Here is a 20,725-nt window from a genome sequence, read left to right as displayed (position 1 = left end):
TGGTTTTACCGTCGACGGAGCTGTTGTCGACGGTACTGCCGACAATGATGTTGTCGTCGACGAGGTTGTTGACGGAGTCTTTGTCAACGAATCCTTCGTTAAAGATGTGTTAGTCGACGAATCTGTCGTCGACGAGGCCGTCGATGGCGTCTTTGTCGACGAAACCTTCGTCGACGGGGCCGTCGATGGTGTCTTCGTCGACGACTCCTTCAGGGATGAGGACATCGATGGTGTCTTCGTCGATGGAACAGTCGTCGACGGGCTAGTTGTTTTCGTCGACGTGGCTGATGGGTTCTTCGTCGACGGAGCCATCGTCGACAGGATAGTCGACGATGATGTCAACGGCAATTGACTTTTCGTCGACGAAGGCTTTATAGATGACGATGAAATTGTTGCAGACACCAAAGGAGAAGTAATAGCTGAAGTGGTGACCGTTGCAGAAGAGGTTGAAGAGGAAGAAATCAAAGTAGTAGTATGAGGAGACACCAGAGAAATAGTCTTAGTCTGGGCTGTACTCACAGTGGAGGGTCTTGATGGAGACGAGGTTCTCCTTGAGGGTTCTGAGGCTCTCTTAGAGGGTTTAGATTTTTTCTTCCTCTCTGGAGAAGAGCTCTCTCTGGATCTGGCTCTCTTGCTGGAGGTAGAGGCCTTGTCCTCATCATCTGTGGAAGATGATTTTAACCATAAAAGAACCCTTGCCTCTCTATCCCTGATAGTTTTAGTAGGGAAGGTACGGCAAATTCTACAATCCTTCACAACATGTGAGGGGTGTAGACAATAGATGCAGTAGGAGTGCTGGTCGTCCACATGGACCCTCTTCTTATTACAGGTTCCACAAGCCTTGAAAAGAGCCTTCTTTTCAGAGATTTTGAAGAAAAAAGAGACAAAACTGAGTAGGCACTCAGGGAGACTTCCTTACACACGAAGTGCGGTGAAAATCTAAGGAGAACTGCCTGGGCTGGGAAGGTTCTAGAGGGTGAGGACAGCTGATTGGCTGGGGCTACTTTTTCAGGTCTTTTTACATAATGAGGTAGATAGGCTGCTAAGTTTTGGGCCTAGTTAGGCCTTTTTAGTCTTTTCCAGCCTACTACAAGAAATTTTTAGGCACTGCTATGGTATATATTTTTACCGTGGGACTCCCGCCTCGACGACGGAGAATGATTCAGGCATGTGAATCTATGAAAGATACCCCAATACTGGATAAAGGAAAAATAAAAAGATAATAACACACTGTTATTATAATTGTATTTGTCAGTGCTGAGCTGGGCTGTACTCTCCTGACCAACAGCAGCGAGGAGGAGTGGTGGGCACCATAAGTGTGCATGGCGGTTTGGCCGGCCATCTTAGGATGGACAAACCATCATGCGCATCTAGCATTTCTTCAGCCGACTGTGTTGCACAGCCGGGTAAAGAACAGTCCCATGCATTGTCAGTGGCAAACCAGGCAGCTCAGACCAATCACAATGCTGCTGTCAGACTGATAATACTATTACCAGCATGACAGCAGCATCATGATTGGCTTAAGAAAGCCAGGGTGCCTTTGTGCTGCAGAGAGTTAGGAACAAAAGAGGACGAAGGAGAGGGGGAGGCCATACACAGGTAAGTGATCTTTTATTTTGACTTTTCAACCCCTCCCACCTACCCCTTTAACTACACTGCCCCACCCCTGTGTTTATTTATTTTATTTTTTACTTTGAGAGTTAGCAAAGATCCCCTGGACCACTGCCTACTCCTCAACAATCTTTTCTTTTATATTCACGTTTTCAAATATGTTACTATCCTAACTCATAAGTCGGCTACTTTCCAATGTTTTACAACCGGATTTTTGTTGCTAAACATTCATACATACCATAATGAATCGCTATTTAGAAGGCATGCCCTAAACACGGCCCTTCCAAATTTTACATATTTCTAAACCCTTTTTGTGGCTTGGTAACCCTTTACCTAATCGTATGGTCTTAGTACATTAAAATAAAAAACATTTTGTGGTTGCATACCCTGTGATTTTGCAAATTTCAAATTTACGACTGCAAAATGATTTCTGCATCAGGTTCAAAAGGCCAGATGTATGACCATTCCATTTTGTGAGTCACAAATTGCGATGTTTTATGACTTGCAAAATGGAACGTACAACAGTGTCTGATACACTGTTTGCGATTCCCAAATGGGTCGCAAATGGCCTGCCTCATTAGTATTCATGAGGCAGGTCACAATTTGCGACCCATTGGGAATGACCAACACTCACAGGGATGGTGGTATGCTGGAGTTAGCAGACCATCAAGTCTGTGACTGCTTTTTAAATAGAGCAGTTTTTTTTAACGCAGCCCGTTTTTCTTGCAGGAAAACAGGATGCATTTAAAAAAGAAAAATTAAACGTTTAATTTTTTTAAGAGTATGCATTTGTCCATGGGAGCACAGCCTGCTCTTTAAAACTATTTTCTCTGTCCAACACAAAGGGGAAGGAGTCCCCTGGGGACCCCTTCCTGTTTGTGAGTAGCTTACCACCTACTTGAAGTAGGTGGTAGACTGCAAGTGTTTGGCGACCGCATTTGCGATCGCAAAACAATTGTACATACAAGTGCTACGCTATTAGGAGGGGACACCCATGGCACGCCCCTTCCTAATAGCGAATCACAAACCCTATTTTGCGAGTCAGTAATAGATTACCGTCTCACAAAATAAGGTTTGTACATACCATACACCTTTTTAGCAGACGCAAATGGGCCGATTTCCCATTTGCGACTGCTAAAAAAGTGTCATCTGGTCCAAAATCTCTTTGCACATTTTGCAGCAGCTTATCTTGTACTGTCTGTAATACAAATTGAAAATAATGACTCGCACAATCAGATTGCTTTCAGTCGCATGCTGATATCTCTTAGCACTATAAATATATATCGCTATTACCCGATGCAACAACCATGATGCCGTTGCGTGACTTCATGGTTACACACACTGACATTTGCAGTGATAGCGTTAACCAATTGAGCTTTCATAACATAAATGGATGCATTTCCCATCAATTGCTTTAGCTTGCATTTATAATTCATTTAAGGGCTCTGTGTTATATTGTATATATATATGTACCTGAACGTGAAAGGTGAACAAAATAGTAATAGGATATTTTGTACTTTTTTTAGCCACATATCCGGCCCCTTTCCCATTGCACTCAAAATCACAGGTTCCACAATTCTTTCATGCACAAACTCTTGATAAGCATGGAAATGCTTTGTACTCAGCTGTTACTGAGGTCGCATCTCCAGGGCAGCCCAGCACACATCAGCTATAGAACTGTCTGTGTGCTGGAAGCAGCAGCAGTCTGGGATAAGACACATGACGGGGATGGGGGGTGAGGAAGACCTTTTAGTCCAATGGGCATTGCACGCCTGCGGTTGCCGCTCTTCTGGTCAGTCTCCTGTTGTCTCTGCTTAGGTCTTTGATGTTTCTCTTCATACCGTTTTGCAATCCTTTGTTGTCCCTGTATGACTGTGGGGTTTCTTCCTTTCTTTCTGCAGTTTATTCGTGTGAGTTGCTGCTCAGAGCCCTTGCTGCTGGGTGCTCCTTTCGGTGTCTGCAGTTTCTTTCAGGTATTGCACACTGCTTAATTTATAAAAGAAAAAGAAATGTTTCGGACCCAAAGTTTTGCACATATGTCCACAGCCAGCGCAATCTAAGGTTGGGGCGCCGAATACCAAGGGTGCGTGAACTTTCTTCCACCTCATGGGTCATCAATCGACCTCCAGACACTCCGTGCCCTTTATTCCACTCTTGCAGACTCCTGTTTTCTCCCTTTATCACCATTTTTCCATCTTTCTCTTCCTCCTTCTTTTCCCTTTGTGTGTTTTTCACTCACTTGCTCTGGGAAAAAGTCTGATGAAGAAAAATAATTGCCAATCCCCAAAAATGAGTGCAGGTGTGCCCCACCTGCAACCACTGGCTCAAAATAAGCACTAGTAATGCAGTTCGCATGATGTTCTGGTCTAGTTCCAGCTTTGATGGTTATATCTCTGTGATATACATCCTTGCTTGTGGTCAGGTTTTCGGTGTTATGTGAAGGTAGCTGTTTTTTACCTTCTATGGGAGGTTTGCTTCCTATGCTTTTACTGAGATGGCTCACATTTTATGGCTATTTTTACAAGGATGAGCTGTGGAGCCTCCAGTGGCATGGGCTGAATGTCCCTCAAATGTCCCTCAAGCAGCCTCTCAGGCTGTGAACCTTGAAGTGTGAAGGTGTGCCCATGAGACATCACCACTTATTTACAAGGGGCCTTGGGATGCAGGAGGTGAAGAACAAAAGGTGTACTGCTAAACACAGCTTTAGGAGTGCACCTTTAGGTTTCACCTATTGATTGCAAGACATTTTGTTTACTTATAAGGGGCTTAGAGACCCATTGGTTGGTTGCATTGTCACTCTCATTTCTTTGTTTCTCTTTGGTCAGCGGCCGCCAGCTTCACTTCCACTTTGTGCCATTGTCCCTTCCCAGTACCATGGTTCAAGTACTGCTTCTTTGCCCAGTGTCCTCCCACTGCTTGCGCTTTTAGAGGCACTTTTTTATTTCACTTGCAGGATTCCTTAAGAGTGTATGTGTTTGCATGCCCTCTACCCACCTACCCGGGCATGTTCTATGTTATTGTTTGCACCAAACACTCTCACATTGTTGCTTGCACCTGCCACTCACGCATTGTTGCTTGCACCCGCCACTCACACATTGTTGCTTGCACCTGCCACTCACGCATTGTTGCTTGCACCCGCCACTCACACATTGTTGCTTGCACCTGCCACTCACGCATTGTTGCTTGCACCTGCCACTCACACATTGTTACTTGCACCCACCACTCACACATTGTTGCTTGCACCTGCCCTCACGCGTTGTTGCTTGCACCTGCCCTCACGTGTTGTTGCTTGCTCCATCCCTACCAAGTTGTTGCTTGCCCCGTCCCTACCACGTTGTTGCTTGCCCCTTCTCCTGTGCAACCATTGCTACAACATTGTTGTCTGCACTGTCCCTCCCACCCCTACTACACGTTGTTCCTTGCTCCATCCCCACCTGCCCCCTTCTGCGTTGTTGCTTGCTTGCCTCATCCCTTTGAACCATCCCATATGCCTCCTTCCTCCCACGATGTTGCTAGCTCATCTCATCCCTCCTGCCCCCTTTGTGCACTGTTCACTGCCCCGAGACTCCTGCTCACTCTCACGTTGTTGATTACTTGCCCAGTCCTTCCAGACCTCTTTCGTGTTCCTCCCACATTGTTGTTTGCTTGCTCCATCCCATCCACCCCCTTCCTGCATTATTGCTTTCTTTCTCCATCCCTCCTGCCTCCTTTCATGTTGCTGCTTGCCTGCCCAGTCCCCCTGCCTCTCTCCTGTTCTTGCTGCATGCCTGCCCTCTGCCCTCCTACTGTGTTGCTGCTTGCCTCATGTGCCGCACCCACCTCTGCCCCCTCCAACGATGTTGCTTGTCCCTTCCCGTCTTGCCAGGAAAAAAGGCATTATGAGGTCACAACTCGGCTGCAATAACACAAGTCGCCGAATATAATGACATGAGAGACACACATTTATACAAGGTTTGCAGAATCACATATATTATTATGTTTAATTATGATATTAAGATTGCATGATAATGTTTCCATGGTATAGCATGGTCTGTCATTGTATAAAATGGTACGGTAAGGTACGGTACGGTGTGGTGTGGTATGGTACGATACAGATTGATATGGCTTGGAATGGTATAGTATTGTATGGTGTGGCCTGTGGTGTTCAGTAATGGATGGTATGGGATGGCCTGTAATTTTATAGTATGGCATGGTATGTCATTGTATAGTATGTCATGGCCTGGCATTGTATGATAATGTATGTCCTGTCATTGAATAATATGGTATGGTATGGCATGTCTTTTAATATAGTATGGTACGGCTTGTTAACGTATGGCATGGTATGGTATGGTATGTTATGGTATGGTATAGTACTTTCTTTATATAATATGGTATGACCTGTATTGTATACTATGATATGGTGAGGCCTGTCCTTATTTGGAATTATATGGTATGGCCTGTGATTGTATAGTATGGTATCATATGGCCTGTAATGGTATGGTATGGCCTGTCATAGTATGGTATGGTAAGGCTTGTCATTGTTTAGTAAGGTATGGCCTGTCACTGTATAGTATGAACTGATATGACTTGTCATTGTATAATATGGTATGGTTTGGGACGGCCTGTCATTGTATGGTATGGCCTTTCATTGTACAGCACGCTATGGTATGTTATGCCCTGTCATGGTATGATATGCCTGTCACTGTATAGTTTTGCATGGTACAGTATAGTATGGTATGCCATCATATAGTTTGGCATGGCCTATCTTTGTATGATATAGTATTGTATGGTATGGTACAGTACAGCTTGTCATTGTATGACATGGTATGGCCTGTCCTTGTATAGTATATTATAGTATAATATGGTATAGTGTAGCATGTTATCATGTAATTTGGTATGGATTGCCACTGTATAGTTTGGTATGACCTGTCATTGTATGGTATAGTTTTGTACATTACGACTTGTCATTGAATGGCATGGCATGTTATGGTACGGTTTGGCCTGTCCTTGTATGTTATAGTATGGTATGGTATGGTATGGTATGGTATGGTATGGTATGCTATGGTATGGTATGGTTAAGTATGGCATGTCATCATATAGTTTGGTATGGCATGTCATCATATAGTTTGGTATGGCATGGTATAGAATGGCGGTCCACCACGGTCTCGTTAACAGACCGATTAAGTGGAGAGAGGCAGCCTGGTTTGGAGTCTAGTTGGCCGTTGACGGCTGCCATTTTACAAGCGGTTAGCGCTCTAGTCCCCACTCGACCACCGAGACAGGGCTCTGAACCTTCTGCATAAATAAAGCGGGCTTGCGAACTGAAGATGCGCCTAAGGCAAGGCCGTCTGCTCCCGTCCGCACCTGGACGCAGCCAGCTGCCAGGAATCTCTGCACAACGTTATACAGGTAAATCATAATGGCCCTTTTAACCTATTCTAAACTCGAGCTTGTAAAAATTGGAAACAAGGCTACCAACACTGGGTGTAAGGGGAAAATATGGAGTGAAGAGTGGACCACATTTTGGCAAATGCACATAGTGCAACCAGTTCACGGTCCATCCACCTCAAACGACAGGTCCCCTGCGCCCTCATCCTATAAACCATCGAGATCTAAATAATCAGGCGCCTAGGGAAGGAAAGCAGAAGAGGGACGGTAAAGCATACACCTTACAAGGCCTGCATCATAACGCAAGATCTATCCCAAAGCGCACAGCTGAAATCTGGGATATGTTGGATAGTCTGAAACCAGACATCTGTCTCTTCACAGAAACCTGGCTACATAAGCAAGTCACCCCAGCCTTGGCTATCGCCTTCCCTGAGGAGTACACAGTGTCTAGACTAGACGGAGTAGGTAAGAAGGGGGAGGTCAGGCTATTGCCATGCACCTATCGCTACATATCAAAGTTCTGTACACGGTTTCTCGCCCCAGTATGGAGTTAATGGTATTCAGGATGGAGCTCGCTCATGGCCCTAGGTGGCTTGGAGCTGTAGTTTACCATCCTCCTGGTGAAAACAAGAAATATTTCTGCATTTCACTATTGGATACCCTTGCTCCCTATACCATGCAATCAGATAATTTCCTGCTAGTAGGAGATTTTAACCATCATCTAGTCACCATCTCTAATTCAGACTCTGCATGCTTAAAAGCAGCCATGGAATCTCTAGGCCTCTCTCCCAAAGTATTCAGCCCCACACACATAGCGGGACATACGCTGGACACCATCTTTACAAATATCCAAGATCTAGTAGTACAACGTCCTTGGGCTTTAAGCTGGACAGACCATGTAGCTTTAAGATTCTCATTGGAGAGGGGGCGTGGCTTAGGAGCCGACCGGAATGGGCGCTGACATCGGGAGCTCCGTCGGAGGCTGAGGGCCGTTTCCATCTCCGGGACGTTTGTCGTCAAAACGGACCTTCACTCACGTCTTTCTGGACGTCGGAATGTGAGCGCTACCCGCCTCACTGAAGAAGTTTCATCAGGGTGAGCTCAACGCGGCATATTTTCTCTTTTTGTGCTCGCGTCTCTTCAGGAATGTCGCAGCCGCCATTTTGTTTTTACCGCTGACGCTCTGATGCCTCCTGAGGTATTTTGTGGCGCCGCTACTGCTGCATTCTCCTTTTCCTCAGCCATAATTACTTGTTATCTCTCCTTTGCCTGCATGTCATGTTATTTTTTCGCCAGACTTTTGGAAATGCTTGCTTTTTTCGCTGCATGATGACAGACATGAGCATACTTTTTTCTCCACATGTGTATGCTGCCTAATATAATCATCTTTAGTCTTACTGCCTGCATGACGTCTAAATGATAATTTGTCTACTTCTCTGCGCTCAGATGGCTTAATAGTGTACATGTTTTCCAACTTGTGTACCAAACCATCACACCAATGAGAGTCTCCCTTTCTGCGTTCTGAGCCTTCCAAAGGAATGAAAGTCACTTTTCCAAGGATTGCATACGTCAATCGTATGGGAGTCTCTTTTTTCTGCGCTTCCATGACGCCACCTGCACAATAATCTTTCTTTTTTGCTTCAGCTTCAATTTGAGTGACTTTTATAATATCTACTTTATCTGTTGGTGTGTGACATTATGGCTATGTCTCGGGCCAGTCGTAATATGCCTCCTCAATCCTCAGAGGCTGTGCTGGAGGACTTTAACCCTTTCAATGTTCTTCAGGAGACAACAGAGGATCACGTTAAGGAACCTGTTACCTCCAAAGGAGTTATCTCCCGAACAGGGGGGAAACCAAGTACTAAAACTCCTTCTGTATCAACGTCCATCTCTGGCAAACAAGCTAAAGCAAATCCGCCATCCCCCACCAACTCTTCTTCATCCATTTCTATGGAACTTATCTTGGAAGAAATTCGTGCACTTAAACCACACATGGAAGAGACTAATGTGCGTTTGCTAAACCTAGAATCGTCTTGGAAGGTTACGGAACAGAGAGTTGAGATCTTGGAGTCTCGAGTCGATACGGTACAGGAGCTCACTAATCAACTTCCCAATATATCTACTGAGATTCTTCATCTTAAACAACAAATTGAACAGTTGGAAAACCGTAATAGGCGCAATAACCTCCGTATTTATGGCCTGGCAGAAGGTCTTGAAGGGCCAACTCCAATCTCATTCTTCCAAACCTTTTTACCAACACTTTTGGGACTGCCTGACACTCCTGTATTGAATATACAACGTGCCCATCGTCTTGGTCCCCTTCCTCATTCTGCATCGTCTTCTTCTAAACCAAGAGGTGTTATTCTATATTTTTTGGAATACACCGACTTGCTGAAAGTTCTTCATGCAGCTAAACAACGTGGAAGATCACTTGGCATGGCGGAAATTTGTTTTTTGCTCAGGATTATGCTAAAATTACAGCTGACCGTCGAAAGAAATTCTTGGATTTCAGACCGGAGTTACGTAGGCTGAATGCCAGATATGGCCTGTTTCACCCGTGCCTTTTTAAGGTCACTTATAATAACAAGACCACGACCTATGAGGATCCTGAATTGCTTCGGAAGTATTTGAACACTTGTACTATGGACGCCATGGATATTCCTCACCCATGAATGTCTTCTTCTAGTTTTATCTGTTTCTGCTACTTGTTGACCTTCCTTTGTCTTACATTACTTCCATGCTGATGTTTTTCCGATTGTCTCACGTGATTCACTTGTGTCTTGTGTTTTTGCTTAAATGAACGTCCATAATTATATTTTATGTTTCACAATGGTTGTTTTTCTTTCCATAATGCTTGTATCTCTGTACTATAATTTTTTCCTTCTTCTTTGTTTCTTAGGTAGCTGTTTAAAGGTCCTTATCGTCGTCTTCTTCATCCTGATGTTTTCCCTGGAGATGTTCCCTGTCCTTGTTATCCGTTGTGAGATTTCCGGATTCAGTGTCCCATTCCCCTTATATGGCTTCACCACCCCTATTCCTATCGTCTTTCTGTGGTATGTTTTTGTTGCAACATCTTCTCATTACTTGCATTTTTTCTTTTAATCCTCCATGTATGGTCCTATTCCTGTTTTTCTCTCTTTCTGGTCTTTCTTTCCCTTTTTCCTTCTCATTTTCCTCTTCTCCTCCCTTTTTCTCTCCTTACTCAATTATGTTGCCGTCATTTCATATATCTTTCCCCCTGAATTATTTTCTTTATTCTCTCTCAACATTTTTCTCTTTATCTCCTTACGATTTTCTACTTTTCTATCTTTCTTTCATGATATCCCAGTATTTTCTTTTACTTGTGTCTTCTTTTCCTTTTTTCACCATTTGGTTGTATTGTTTATATTTATTCCAGTTATCGCTCACATTTGGTTTTTCAAGCTGGTTATTATTCATTTGTTTCATGTATTTCTCAGAATTTTTCAATGTCCATTAATGTAATTTCTTGGAATGTTAAAGGTTTGGGTTCTCCCATCAAGAGACAACGTGTTCTTTCTCACTTAGCACATCTGAAGGGAGATATCGTATTACTACAAGAAATTCATATCAAAGATGTTGAGGTTTCTAAATTACGCCGTAATTGGGTGGGTCATGTTTTTGCATCGCCTGGGACAGGAAAGCATAATGGTGTTGCTATTCTGTGTCATAAACATTTGAATGTTCAACTTGTTAAGCAAGACAATGACACAGACGGCAGGTGGGTTGTTGTATCGTTGTTGGTTAACAAAATCCCCTTAACGGTTTTTAATGTATATGCTCCTACTGTTCCTGATAAATTGTTTTGGCCCCACATTCTTTTTTCTACGATGCAATATACAGATGATTATTTTATTTTAGGCGGGGATTGTAATATGATTATGGATCCCTTCCTTGATCGTAAGTCCAATTACCGATTTTCTCCTTCCCCAATGCATGCCCAATTTACTTCTGCTGTCTCTCAAAGATCCTTAGTTGATTCTTGGAGACTTTGTCATCCTACTTTGCAAGAATATACCTATTTTTCCCCTGTCCACTCTTCTCAATCCCGAATAGATTATCTTTTTATTTCCAAAGCTCTCACCCAACACATTACACATTCTGATATAGGCTCTATTTTGATTTCAGATCATGCCCCGGTATCCCTTCAGCTCGATTTACTTCCTCTTCGTAATGGTACTAGGAGATGGAGATTCAACAATTCCCTACTTTTGGATAAATCCTTTCCACTGCTTTTGTTGACTTTGCCTCTTTATTTTTTACTGACAATCAATCTCCCCAGTCATCTCCTCAATTGATTTGGGATACTTTTAAAGCTGCCTCTAGGGATTTCATTGTTTCATATGTTGCCAAAAAGAGACGTTTAGCCACACAGTCTTTGTCCACTCTCACTTCTCAAATTAAACAATTAGAGCATCTATATTATTCCACTAAATCCCAATCTGATCTTCATAATCTTATTACTGCCAAACTTTCCTTCAACAAAATATCCACTGAAACTGCTAATCTAATTTTGCTTAAATCCAGTGCTAAATATTATTCTTCCCAAAATAAAGCTGGAAATATGCTCGCTAACTATCTCAAGGTTAAAAAGGAACGAATGAAGATTGATTCGATTGTCTCCTCTTCTAATACCATCCTTCATAAAGATGAAGATATTCTGGCTGAATTTACCAATTTCTATCAAACTCTCTATACTCCTGAATCCCCTCCTTTGTCTTCTGACATTGACCGCTATTTATCTTCCATTCCCTCTCCCTCAGTATCTGATGTAGATTTCTCCACTTTAGACAAAGAGATTGTTCCCACAGACATCTTAGAAGCCATCCGCGTCCTTAAAAAAGGGAAAGCTCCTGGCCCTGATGGCTTTTCCATTGAATTTTACTCACATTTCTCCTCCTTTCTTGTTCCTAAATTACATCCGCTATTTTCCTTCTTTATATCCTCACAAAAATCGGAAGGCTCCTTTCAGGAAGCGTTGATTTGTCTTCTACCCAAAGACAACAAGGACCACACTTTATGTAAAAATTACAGGCCTATTTCTTTAATTAATCTTGATTATAAAATTTTTGCAAAAATTTTAGCTTTACGTTTAGATAAGATTCTTCCCCAATTGATTGGTAAGGAACAATGTGGTTTCATCAAAGGACGTCATATTTCGGATAATACTAGATTATTCTTCAATGTTCTTAGTAAATCTCAGGCCTCCGCTCAATCCTTAGCTGCCATAGCTTTAGATGCGGAGAAGGCTTTTGACAGGGTTAATTGGCTCTTTCTTCTGTCTTCCCTCAAATGGTTTGGTTTTGGATCGCAATTTCTTTCTTATGTTTCTTTATTATATTCATTTCCTAGATCCTTTATTTTTGCTAATGGTCTTGTCTCTTCTTCCTTCCCCCTGTTTCGCGGAGTTCGTCAAGGATGCCCTCTCTCACCCCTTCTTTTTATTCTTGCTCTTGAACCATTTCTAACAAAAATTCGCCTCAATGATGATATTTCTGGTTTTTCTTATGGTGCAAAACAAGTCAAGTTCTCTGCATACACTGACGACATTCTCCTTTTTATCTCTAATCCTCAAATTTCTGTTCCAGCTTTCCTTTCTGAAGTTTCTAACTTTGCCACTGTTTCAGGTTATACATTAAATGTTGATAAATGTGAGATCCTTCCCCTTAATAAATTCTGTTTCCATGCTGATTTTCTAGTCTCTTCTTTTCACTGGAGCCCTACCAAAATCAAATATCTGGGACTCTGGTTTACGCCTTCAATTAAAGACACGGTAGCCCTTAATATCAAACATTTGCAAACCACTTTAACAGATTCCACAACAAGATGGCACCCTTTATTTCTCTCCTGGTGGGGTAGACTAGACTCCATTAAGATGATGTTAGTACCCATTATTTTATTCTTGCTTTCTAATCTTCCTGTTAATATTCCAAATTCTTGTTATAAAACTATTTATTCTATTTTGTCATGTTTTTTTATGGCAAAATAAACGTGCCAGAATGTCTTTTTCTAAACTTAAACGTCCCAAACACTTGGGGGGAGTTAACTTTCCTGATTTTTCTTCTTATCCTACTTCCTTTTTTCTTTCCCATTCGGCTTCTTTTTCATCAGATTCAGCACTTGACGCCGCCTCTTCTCCACTGTGGGCTGACATTGAATCCTCCTTTTTTTTCCCTTTTACTTTTAAAGAGTTTGTTTTATTGTCTCGTGTCCCAAAGAAGATGTCTTTGCCTATTCTCAAACAATCCAGGAAACTTTTTCTTCCCCTTTTCCTAGATGGCCTTGATGAGCGTACAAAGTTTTTGCAATCCCCTATTTGGCATAATCCTCTCATTACAATTAACAACAGAACTCTTTTCTGGAAAGCTTGGCATGCCCACGGCCTTTCTTGGGTTCATCAACTCTTTCATGACGATACTTGTATTTCCTTCTCTACTCTTCAATCTCGCTTTTCTCTTCCTTCCTCCTTTCTTTCTAATTATAATTTATTGATTAGTGCTGTTCGGACGAGTTATGATTCTCTTACCATCATAATTCCTCGTCGTCCCTCTTCTACTCTTAATTTACCCTTTTTGTTATCCTCTTCTTCTGCCTCGCAAATTTATAAGAAAATACATGAATCTCCTGCGGATAGAGATAAGTCAAAAGTTGAACAAGAGTGGGAACTTGATTTGGATGTGTCTTTTTCTATCCCTTTGTGGCAGGATATATGGAATAGGATAAGGAAGTCCTCTAGAGCAGCTAATACTACCCAAACTTTGTTCTTTATTTATAACCGCCTTTTGATCACCCCTGCTAAATTACATACAATCAACTCCTCTCTCCCTTCAACATGTTGGTCCTGCTCGGAACCAAGGGCGGATCTCAAACACATGCTTTTCTCATGCCCTAAGGTTCGTATGTTTTGGTCTAAAGTATGGCAGCAACTTAACACTATTTTTTCTACTGATTTCCCATTTTCTCTTACCCATATTTTTCTAGGTAGTCTTTCTGATATATGGTCCTCCTCTGATTTTAATACTTCTATTATTGACCTCCTCCTAGCAGTGGCATTTCAGCAAATTACCAAGGCTTGGAAGGACACATCGTCCATTTCTTTTCAGGCTTGGTGGTATGGTGTTTGTTTTAATCATAGACTAGATAGAGCATATGTTTATCCTGTTACCCTTGCTATCAAACGTGATTTATTGTGGTTACCTATTACTACCTTCCTAGACTCCTCAGCTCAATCTCCCATGTTGCATTCCCCTCGTACTGAGGAAGTACTCAAACCCCCTTGATATGTTACCTGCTTGACTTGGTTTCATTTTCTATATGTGCCTTTTTTCTTCAATTTTATATAATGTTTATTGGACATTTTGCAAGTTTATCCGAACTATTACAATTTATGTATGGATCTTGTACTTTAATTGCTGACTCCCCGTCCCTTTCTCTCTCCCTCCCCCTTTTCTCCCTCCCCTTTTTCTCTCATTCTATTACCTATGATTTTCTATTTACATTGTTTTGGACAGTAATATTGTATATCATTTTTTATTACATTCTTTGTGTCCAATAAAGTGTTCCTTAAACTAAAAAAAAAAAAAAGATTCTCATTGGAAATTCTTAAGCCAACAAACCAGCCGTAATATCGTAGGGGTGCTCAGAGATCTTGGAGAAAGGTGACACTAACGTCATTCAGCTCTGCTTTCACTGCCCCACCATTAGGTAATTGTATAAACAGTGATACAGCATTGGAAAAGCTGGAGGCCTCGGTAACTCAGGCACTTGATATCATTGCCCCGTCTAAGATCTGGGAAAGGCTGCTCCAAGACCATGGTATACCAATAGCCTCAAGAAAGAAAAAGCTGCATGTAGAAATCGGGAGACAAAATTGAGAAAATCAAAACAGGAGGGGGACAAATTAGCATATAAATTAGCACAAAGAGCATATCTAAACAACTGTAATACAGCCAGAAGAGCGTATCTAGGCACCAGAATCATCTAAGCCAAGAGCTCTTCCAAAGACCTATTTAAGATCCTTAAGGAGTTCACTAACCCAAGAGCAAATAATCCTTCCCTCCCGTCAACTCAAAAGCTATGCGACGATCTAGAGAATCATTTAAATCAAAAGATCGATAAAATCTATAGCTCCTTCTGCACGGAAGAGGACTTTAGGGTGGTACCACACATCATTGAAGGCCCCACCTCTCCCCGCCTGGAGTATTTCACAGCAATTACTTTTGAGCAAGTACTGCCCTTACTAGCGCACACTTAATTGGGCTCCCCCTTAGACCTGGCCGCTCCCTTCAACATCTCATCCTTCGCACTGGTCCTCGCGGACCCGATTACGGAAGTCTGCAACATTTTATTAGCCAAGGCCACCTTCCCTCATAAAAGGAAAATGGCACAAATAAAACCTTCACCAAAAAAAAACCCTAGCCGATCCTTCGGATCTTCAAAATTATAGACCTATCTCTCTTCTCCTATTTTTTTCTAAAGTCATGAAGACCTTGATTAATAAATAACTCACGGCTACCTTGAACAAAACAACCTACTTGATCCTTCCCAGTCAGACTTCCGTGCGCTTTATAGCACCGAATCCGCACTGACAGAAGTAACATACACAATCCGGCAGATTTTGGACACAGGGACATCCACAATGCTAGTACTCCTTGACTTGTCAGCATCTTTTGACACCATCTCTCATAGAATCCTTTTGGATAAGCTAAGAGAGATTGGTGTCAGACGAATGGCTCAAAAATGGCTCGAAAACTTCCTGGCCGATAGAACACGTGTCCAATTGGACACGTTTACATCACAGACCATGGTTGCTGACAAGAGGTCCCCCAGGGCTCCATTTTAAGCCCCACCTTATTCAACATCTAAGTGTCTTCTCTGGCCACAATTATTAGATCCTGTGGGTTCGATACCATCTCGTACCCAGACGACACCCAAGTGATAGTTACTATTGAGACGGGTCCCGCGTCGACCAGAGAAAAGTTTTAAAATGCATGCTAAGAATAGCCACATGGATAACTGTGAATTATCTACAGCTTAACTCCAATAAAACGGAGATCCTGCTGTTCGGACAAGCAGAAGAGCTCTGTGATTCAGATTGGTGGCCTTTGAAGCTCGGTGAACCTCCTACACCTAAAAAGTGGGCAAAGAATCTGGGTGTTATAATTGATGATAGACTTTCCATGGAGGAGCATGTGAAAACCATCATGGGCACCTGCTTTGGCCTGATGCCAATGCTGAGAAAATTCTTTCCTTGATCCCCCTTTCAGCCAGAAAAGCCCTTATACACGCACTTCTAGTTAGCAGAATAGATTATAGAAATTCTCGACTGGTAGGGATTAGGGAAGATTTACTTTCCAGACTGCAGGTTGTTCAGAATACAGCAGCGCGTCTAGCCCTCAATCAGCCTGTTCGAACTCCATCTGCACCCCTTCCTCGACAGCTGCACTGGCTGCCTGTTAGGAAAAGAGCAGAATTCAAGCTTTTGTGCCTGGTGTTTAAATCACTCCAAGGGAATGGTCCTGCTTATCTAATTTGGACTGGGTAAGAGTGGTCTGCTTAATTCAGACACTCTGTTCATCACCACCCCCTTTTCTGAATCATTTTGTCCACCATAAGCGTGGAAGGGTATACTCAGACATGAGTCCCTTGCTCACTGCTCCATCAGGATTCAAGCAAGCCGGGCCGACGACGCCTGAAATGGCAGAAACCGGTCCCCGGAAGCTTGTCTCCTTTCTGGTGAAGAATTGGCTTGGTAGTTTGGTCTGCCCTGTTCCCATGATGCACTGGGCCAGGGACAGACTAATTTGCATATAGCCAGGTTCTGAGCTGGGATGGGGCAGTGAGCTAAATAACGGTGATGGATCAAGCCCTGATCTTTGGACTGGGTAAGAGTGGTCTGCTTAATTCAGACACTCTGTTCATCACCACCCCCTTTTCTGAATCATTTTGTCCACCATAAGCGTGAAAGGGTATACTCAGACATGAGTCCCTTGCTCACTGCTCCATCAGGATTCAAGCAAGCCGGGCCGACGACGCCTGAAATGGCAGAAACCGGTCCCCGGAAGCTTGTCTCCTTTCTGGTGAAGAATTGGCTTGGTAGTTTGGTCTGCCCTGTTCCCATGATGCACTGGGCCAGGGACAGACTAATTTGCATATAGCCAGGTTCTGAGCTGGGATGGGGCAGTGAGCTAAATAACGGTGATGGATCAAGCCCTGATCTTTGGACTGGGTAAGAGTGGTCTGCTTAATTCAGACACTCTGTTCATCACCACCCCCTTTTCTGAATCATTTTGTCCACCATAAGCGTGGAAGGGTATACTCAGACATGAGTCCCTTGCTCACTGCTCCATCAGGATTCAAGCAAGCCGGGCCGACGACGCCTGAAATGGCAGAAACCGGTCCCCGGAAGCTTGTCTCCTTTCTGGTGAAGAATTGGCTTGGTAGTTTGGTCTGCCCTGTTCCCATGATGCACTGGGCCAGGGACAGACTAATTTGCATATAGCCAGGTTCTGAGCTGGGATGGGGCAGTGAGCTAAATAACGGTGATGGATCAAGCCCTGATCTTTGGACTGGGTAAGAGTGGTCTGCTTAATTCAGACACTCTGTTCATCACCACCCCCTTTTCTGAATCATTTTGTCCACCATAAGCGTGGAAGGGTATACTCAGACATGAGTCCCTTGCTCACTGCTCCATCAGGATTCAAGCAAGCCGGGCCGACGACGCCTGAAATGGCAGAAACCGGTCCCCGGAAGCTTGTCTCCTTTCTGGTGAAGAATTGGCTTGGTAGTTTGGTCTGCCCTGTTCCCATGATGCACTGGGCCAGGGACAGACTAATTTGCATATAGCCAGGTTCTGAGCTGGGATGGGGCAGTGAGCTAAATAACGGTGATGGATCAAGCCCTGATCTTTGGACTGGGTAAGAGTGGTCTGCTTAATTCAGACACTCTGTTCATCACCACCCCCTTTTCTGAATCATTTTGTCCACCATAAGCGTGGAAGGGTATACTCAGACATGAGTCCCTTGCTCACTGCTCCATCAGGATTCAAGCAAGCCGGGCCGACGACGCCTGAAATGGCAGAAACCGGTCCCCGGAAGCTTGTCTCCTTTCTGGTGAAGAATTGGCTTGGTAGTTTGGTCTGCCCTGTTCCCATGATGCACTGGGCCAGGGACAGACTAATTTGCATATAGCCAGGTTCTGAGCTGGGATGGGGCAGTGAGCTAAATAACGGTGATGGATCAAGCCCTGATCTTTGGACTGGGTAAGAGTGGTCTGCTTAATTCAGACACTCTGTTCACCACCCCCCCCCCTTTTCTGAATTATCTAATGAAGAAGCTAAAAATATTTACTCCCACCCGCCAACTGAGATCGAGCGACGGACAGCTGCTCTGCTCCCTGAGAATCAGGAGAGTCAGAATGGGCGGCAGCTTCTTCTCATATCTGGCCCCCTTCCACTGGAACAGACTGCCAGATAACATACGTGCCTGTTCCAATCTCAGGCAGTTTAAGAAACATCTTAAAACCTGGTTGTTCTGTCATTAACCAGCAATCTTCGATCTGCTTTGTCTGCTACCAAGGCGCCGAGAGATCCCCTTGGAGATGATTCGATTGCGCCCTACAAATCCTAGTAATATTAATAATAATGTCATTGCATAGATTGGTATGGCTTGTCAGTGTATGGTATATTGTGGTATGGTATAGTATCGCCTGTCATTGTGTAGGATGGTATGTCTGTTCATTGAATAATATGCTATGATATGGTTTGGCCTGTCATTGTATGGTATGGTATGGCATCTCATTGTATAATATAGTAAACTATGGGACAGTATGGTATGATATGTCGTCGTATAGTTTGGCATGGCCTGTCATTGCATTGCATGGTATGGTATGGTACGGTACAAGCATAGTATAATCTGGTATGGTGTGGAATGGCCTATCATAGTATGGTATGGCCTGTCAGTGTATAGTTTGGTATGGTATGGTATAATATGGCCTGTCATTATATGGTTTGATCTGTCATTGTATAGTATGGTATATTATGTTATGCTGTGTCACTGTAAGGTAAGGTATGGCCTGTCATTATACAGGATGGTATGGTGTGAATTTTCATTGAATAGTATTCTATGGTATGGTATTGTTTGGCCTGTCATTGTATAGTATAGTAAAGTATAGTGTGGCATGGCGTTGTATAGTTTGGTATGACCTGTCATTGTATGGTATGGTTTATCTTTGCACTAGGATGGGATGTGTGTGATTAGGAGTCATCAGGAGTGGAGGTGTCTGGGTGCTTGGTGGAAGGAGATATGACTGTTCAGGTAGATGGGGCCTGAGTTGTGTAGTGCCTCTAATGTGTATGTGAGGTGTTTAAATTGACCTTGTTTGTGTTTTGGTTGCCTGTGTAGCTGCCTGAGTTGTGGTTGTATGTGAGATATGAGTTCTGTGTGCAAAGGTGAGGATGAATCATCTGACTGACAAGTTCTGGATGGTTTTTAGTCTTCTAGTGAGGTGCTTAATGATCCTGGCGTAGAGTGCTTCCGTAGTCTAACTTGATGGTCACTAGGGCATAAGTGGCCATTTTGCTAGTGTTGCTTGGGGGCTATTTGATTATCTTCCGCAGCGTTTTCAGGGTGTGGAAGAAGTATGCAGTTACGGTGCTGACTTGTGTGGTCATGTGCTGTTTGCTGTTGATTATTCAGAGGCTCCTGGAAGAGTTCTGGGTAAGGGTCTGAGTTCGGCCTGCCACCAATTTAACTCCTAAGGAGATGTGTTCTTGCTGAAGATCACTACTTCTGTCTTCACTGTTGAGCTTGAGACAGTTGACTTTCATCCAGTTAGTGAATAAAGTCATGCAGGCAATTACCTTATTTCTTGTGTTAACAATGACAGCCTTGGCATAATTACATTGACTGCCTGCCCCTGCGCTCCAGCCTTCTCAACTTAAGCCCTTCCCTCGTGCCTTGCTTGTCATCGCATCATGCGGCCTCCTCTAGTCCTCCTCAGAGTCTAACCTCATTGTGACGTCACTGACGTGAGGTATAGGCAGCTAGGCCCAGCACAGCCCAGCTCAAGAGCTATCCACCAGCAGGAATTGCAGGACCCAAGCCGAGCAGGATGCAGCTACCTATTGCCAATGCTGTGTGGCCTGCGCCTGTCTGAGTGCGTGTGACACCTGCCATCATTATGGGCCAGTTTCTTTCACTGTTTCCAAGCACAATAGTTAATTGGGTTCTCGGCCACAGAGCGCAACAAGTACTTGCTTTTGGAAAGACGTTCCCCTCGTGTGCCTTTAAACGTCTCTCTAAAATACTCTCACACTCACCAGAGGTCAGTCAGTAGTGATTTGTTAATTCACAACAGTTCAACAGTCTATGATGGAACAATCTGTTTCAGGGAATTTGCCTGCCTAGATGCATGTGGACACTGTACACGTTACACTTTCACAAATGTCATGCAATAGGAAGAACATACAAAAGTGCTAAACAAAGGTTTTCAGATGCGTCTGTAAATGTCTGCCTATTCAACAGAATCTCTTGTTAGAAACTTGAGTGTGTTATAATGAGCTGAGAGTGTTCACGGATACCTGAGCTGTCTTTTAACCCTCTTTCTCACATTGTGGAGGGTGTACACTCTTTCTGCATTCATAGTGGCATGTTTTCCAACACTAGTGGTGGTGTGCTTGTGTACTAATAGTGGTGTCTTTTGTCACACTAATGGTTCGTCTTACCTCACA

The sequence above is a fragment of the Lissotriton helveticus genome, chromosome 1_1, assembly GCF_964261635.1.
Source record: "Lissotriton helveticus chromosome 1_1, aLisHel1.1, whole genome shotgun sequence".
NCBI lineage: Eukaryota > Metazoa > Chordata > Amphibia > Caudata > Salamandridae > Lissotriton > Lissotriton helveticus.
The sequence above is the reverse complement of the archived record's forward strand: the minus strand, read 5'-3'. Positions refer to the sequence as shown.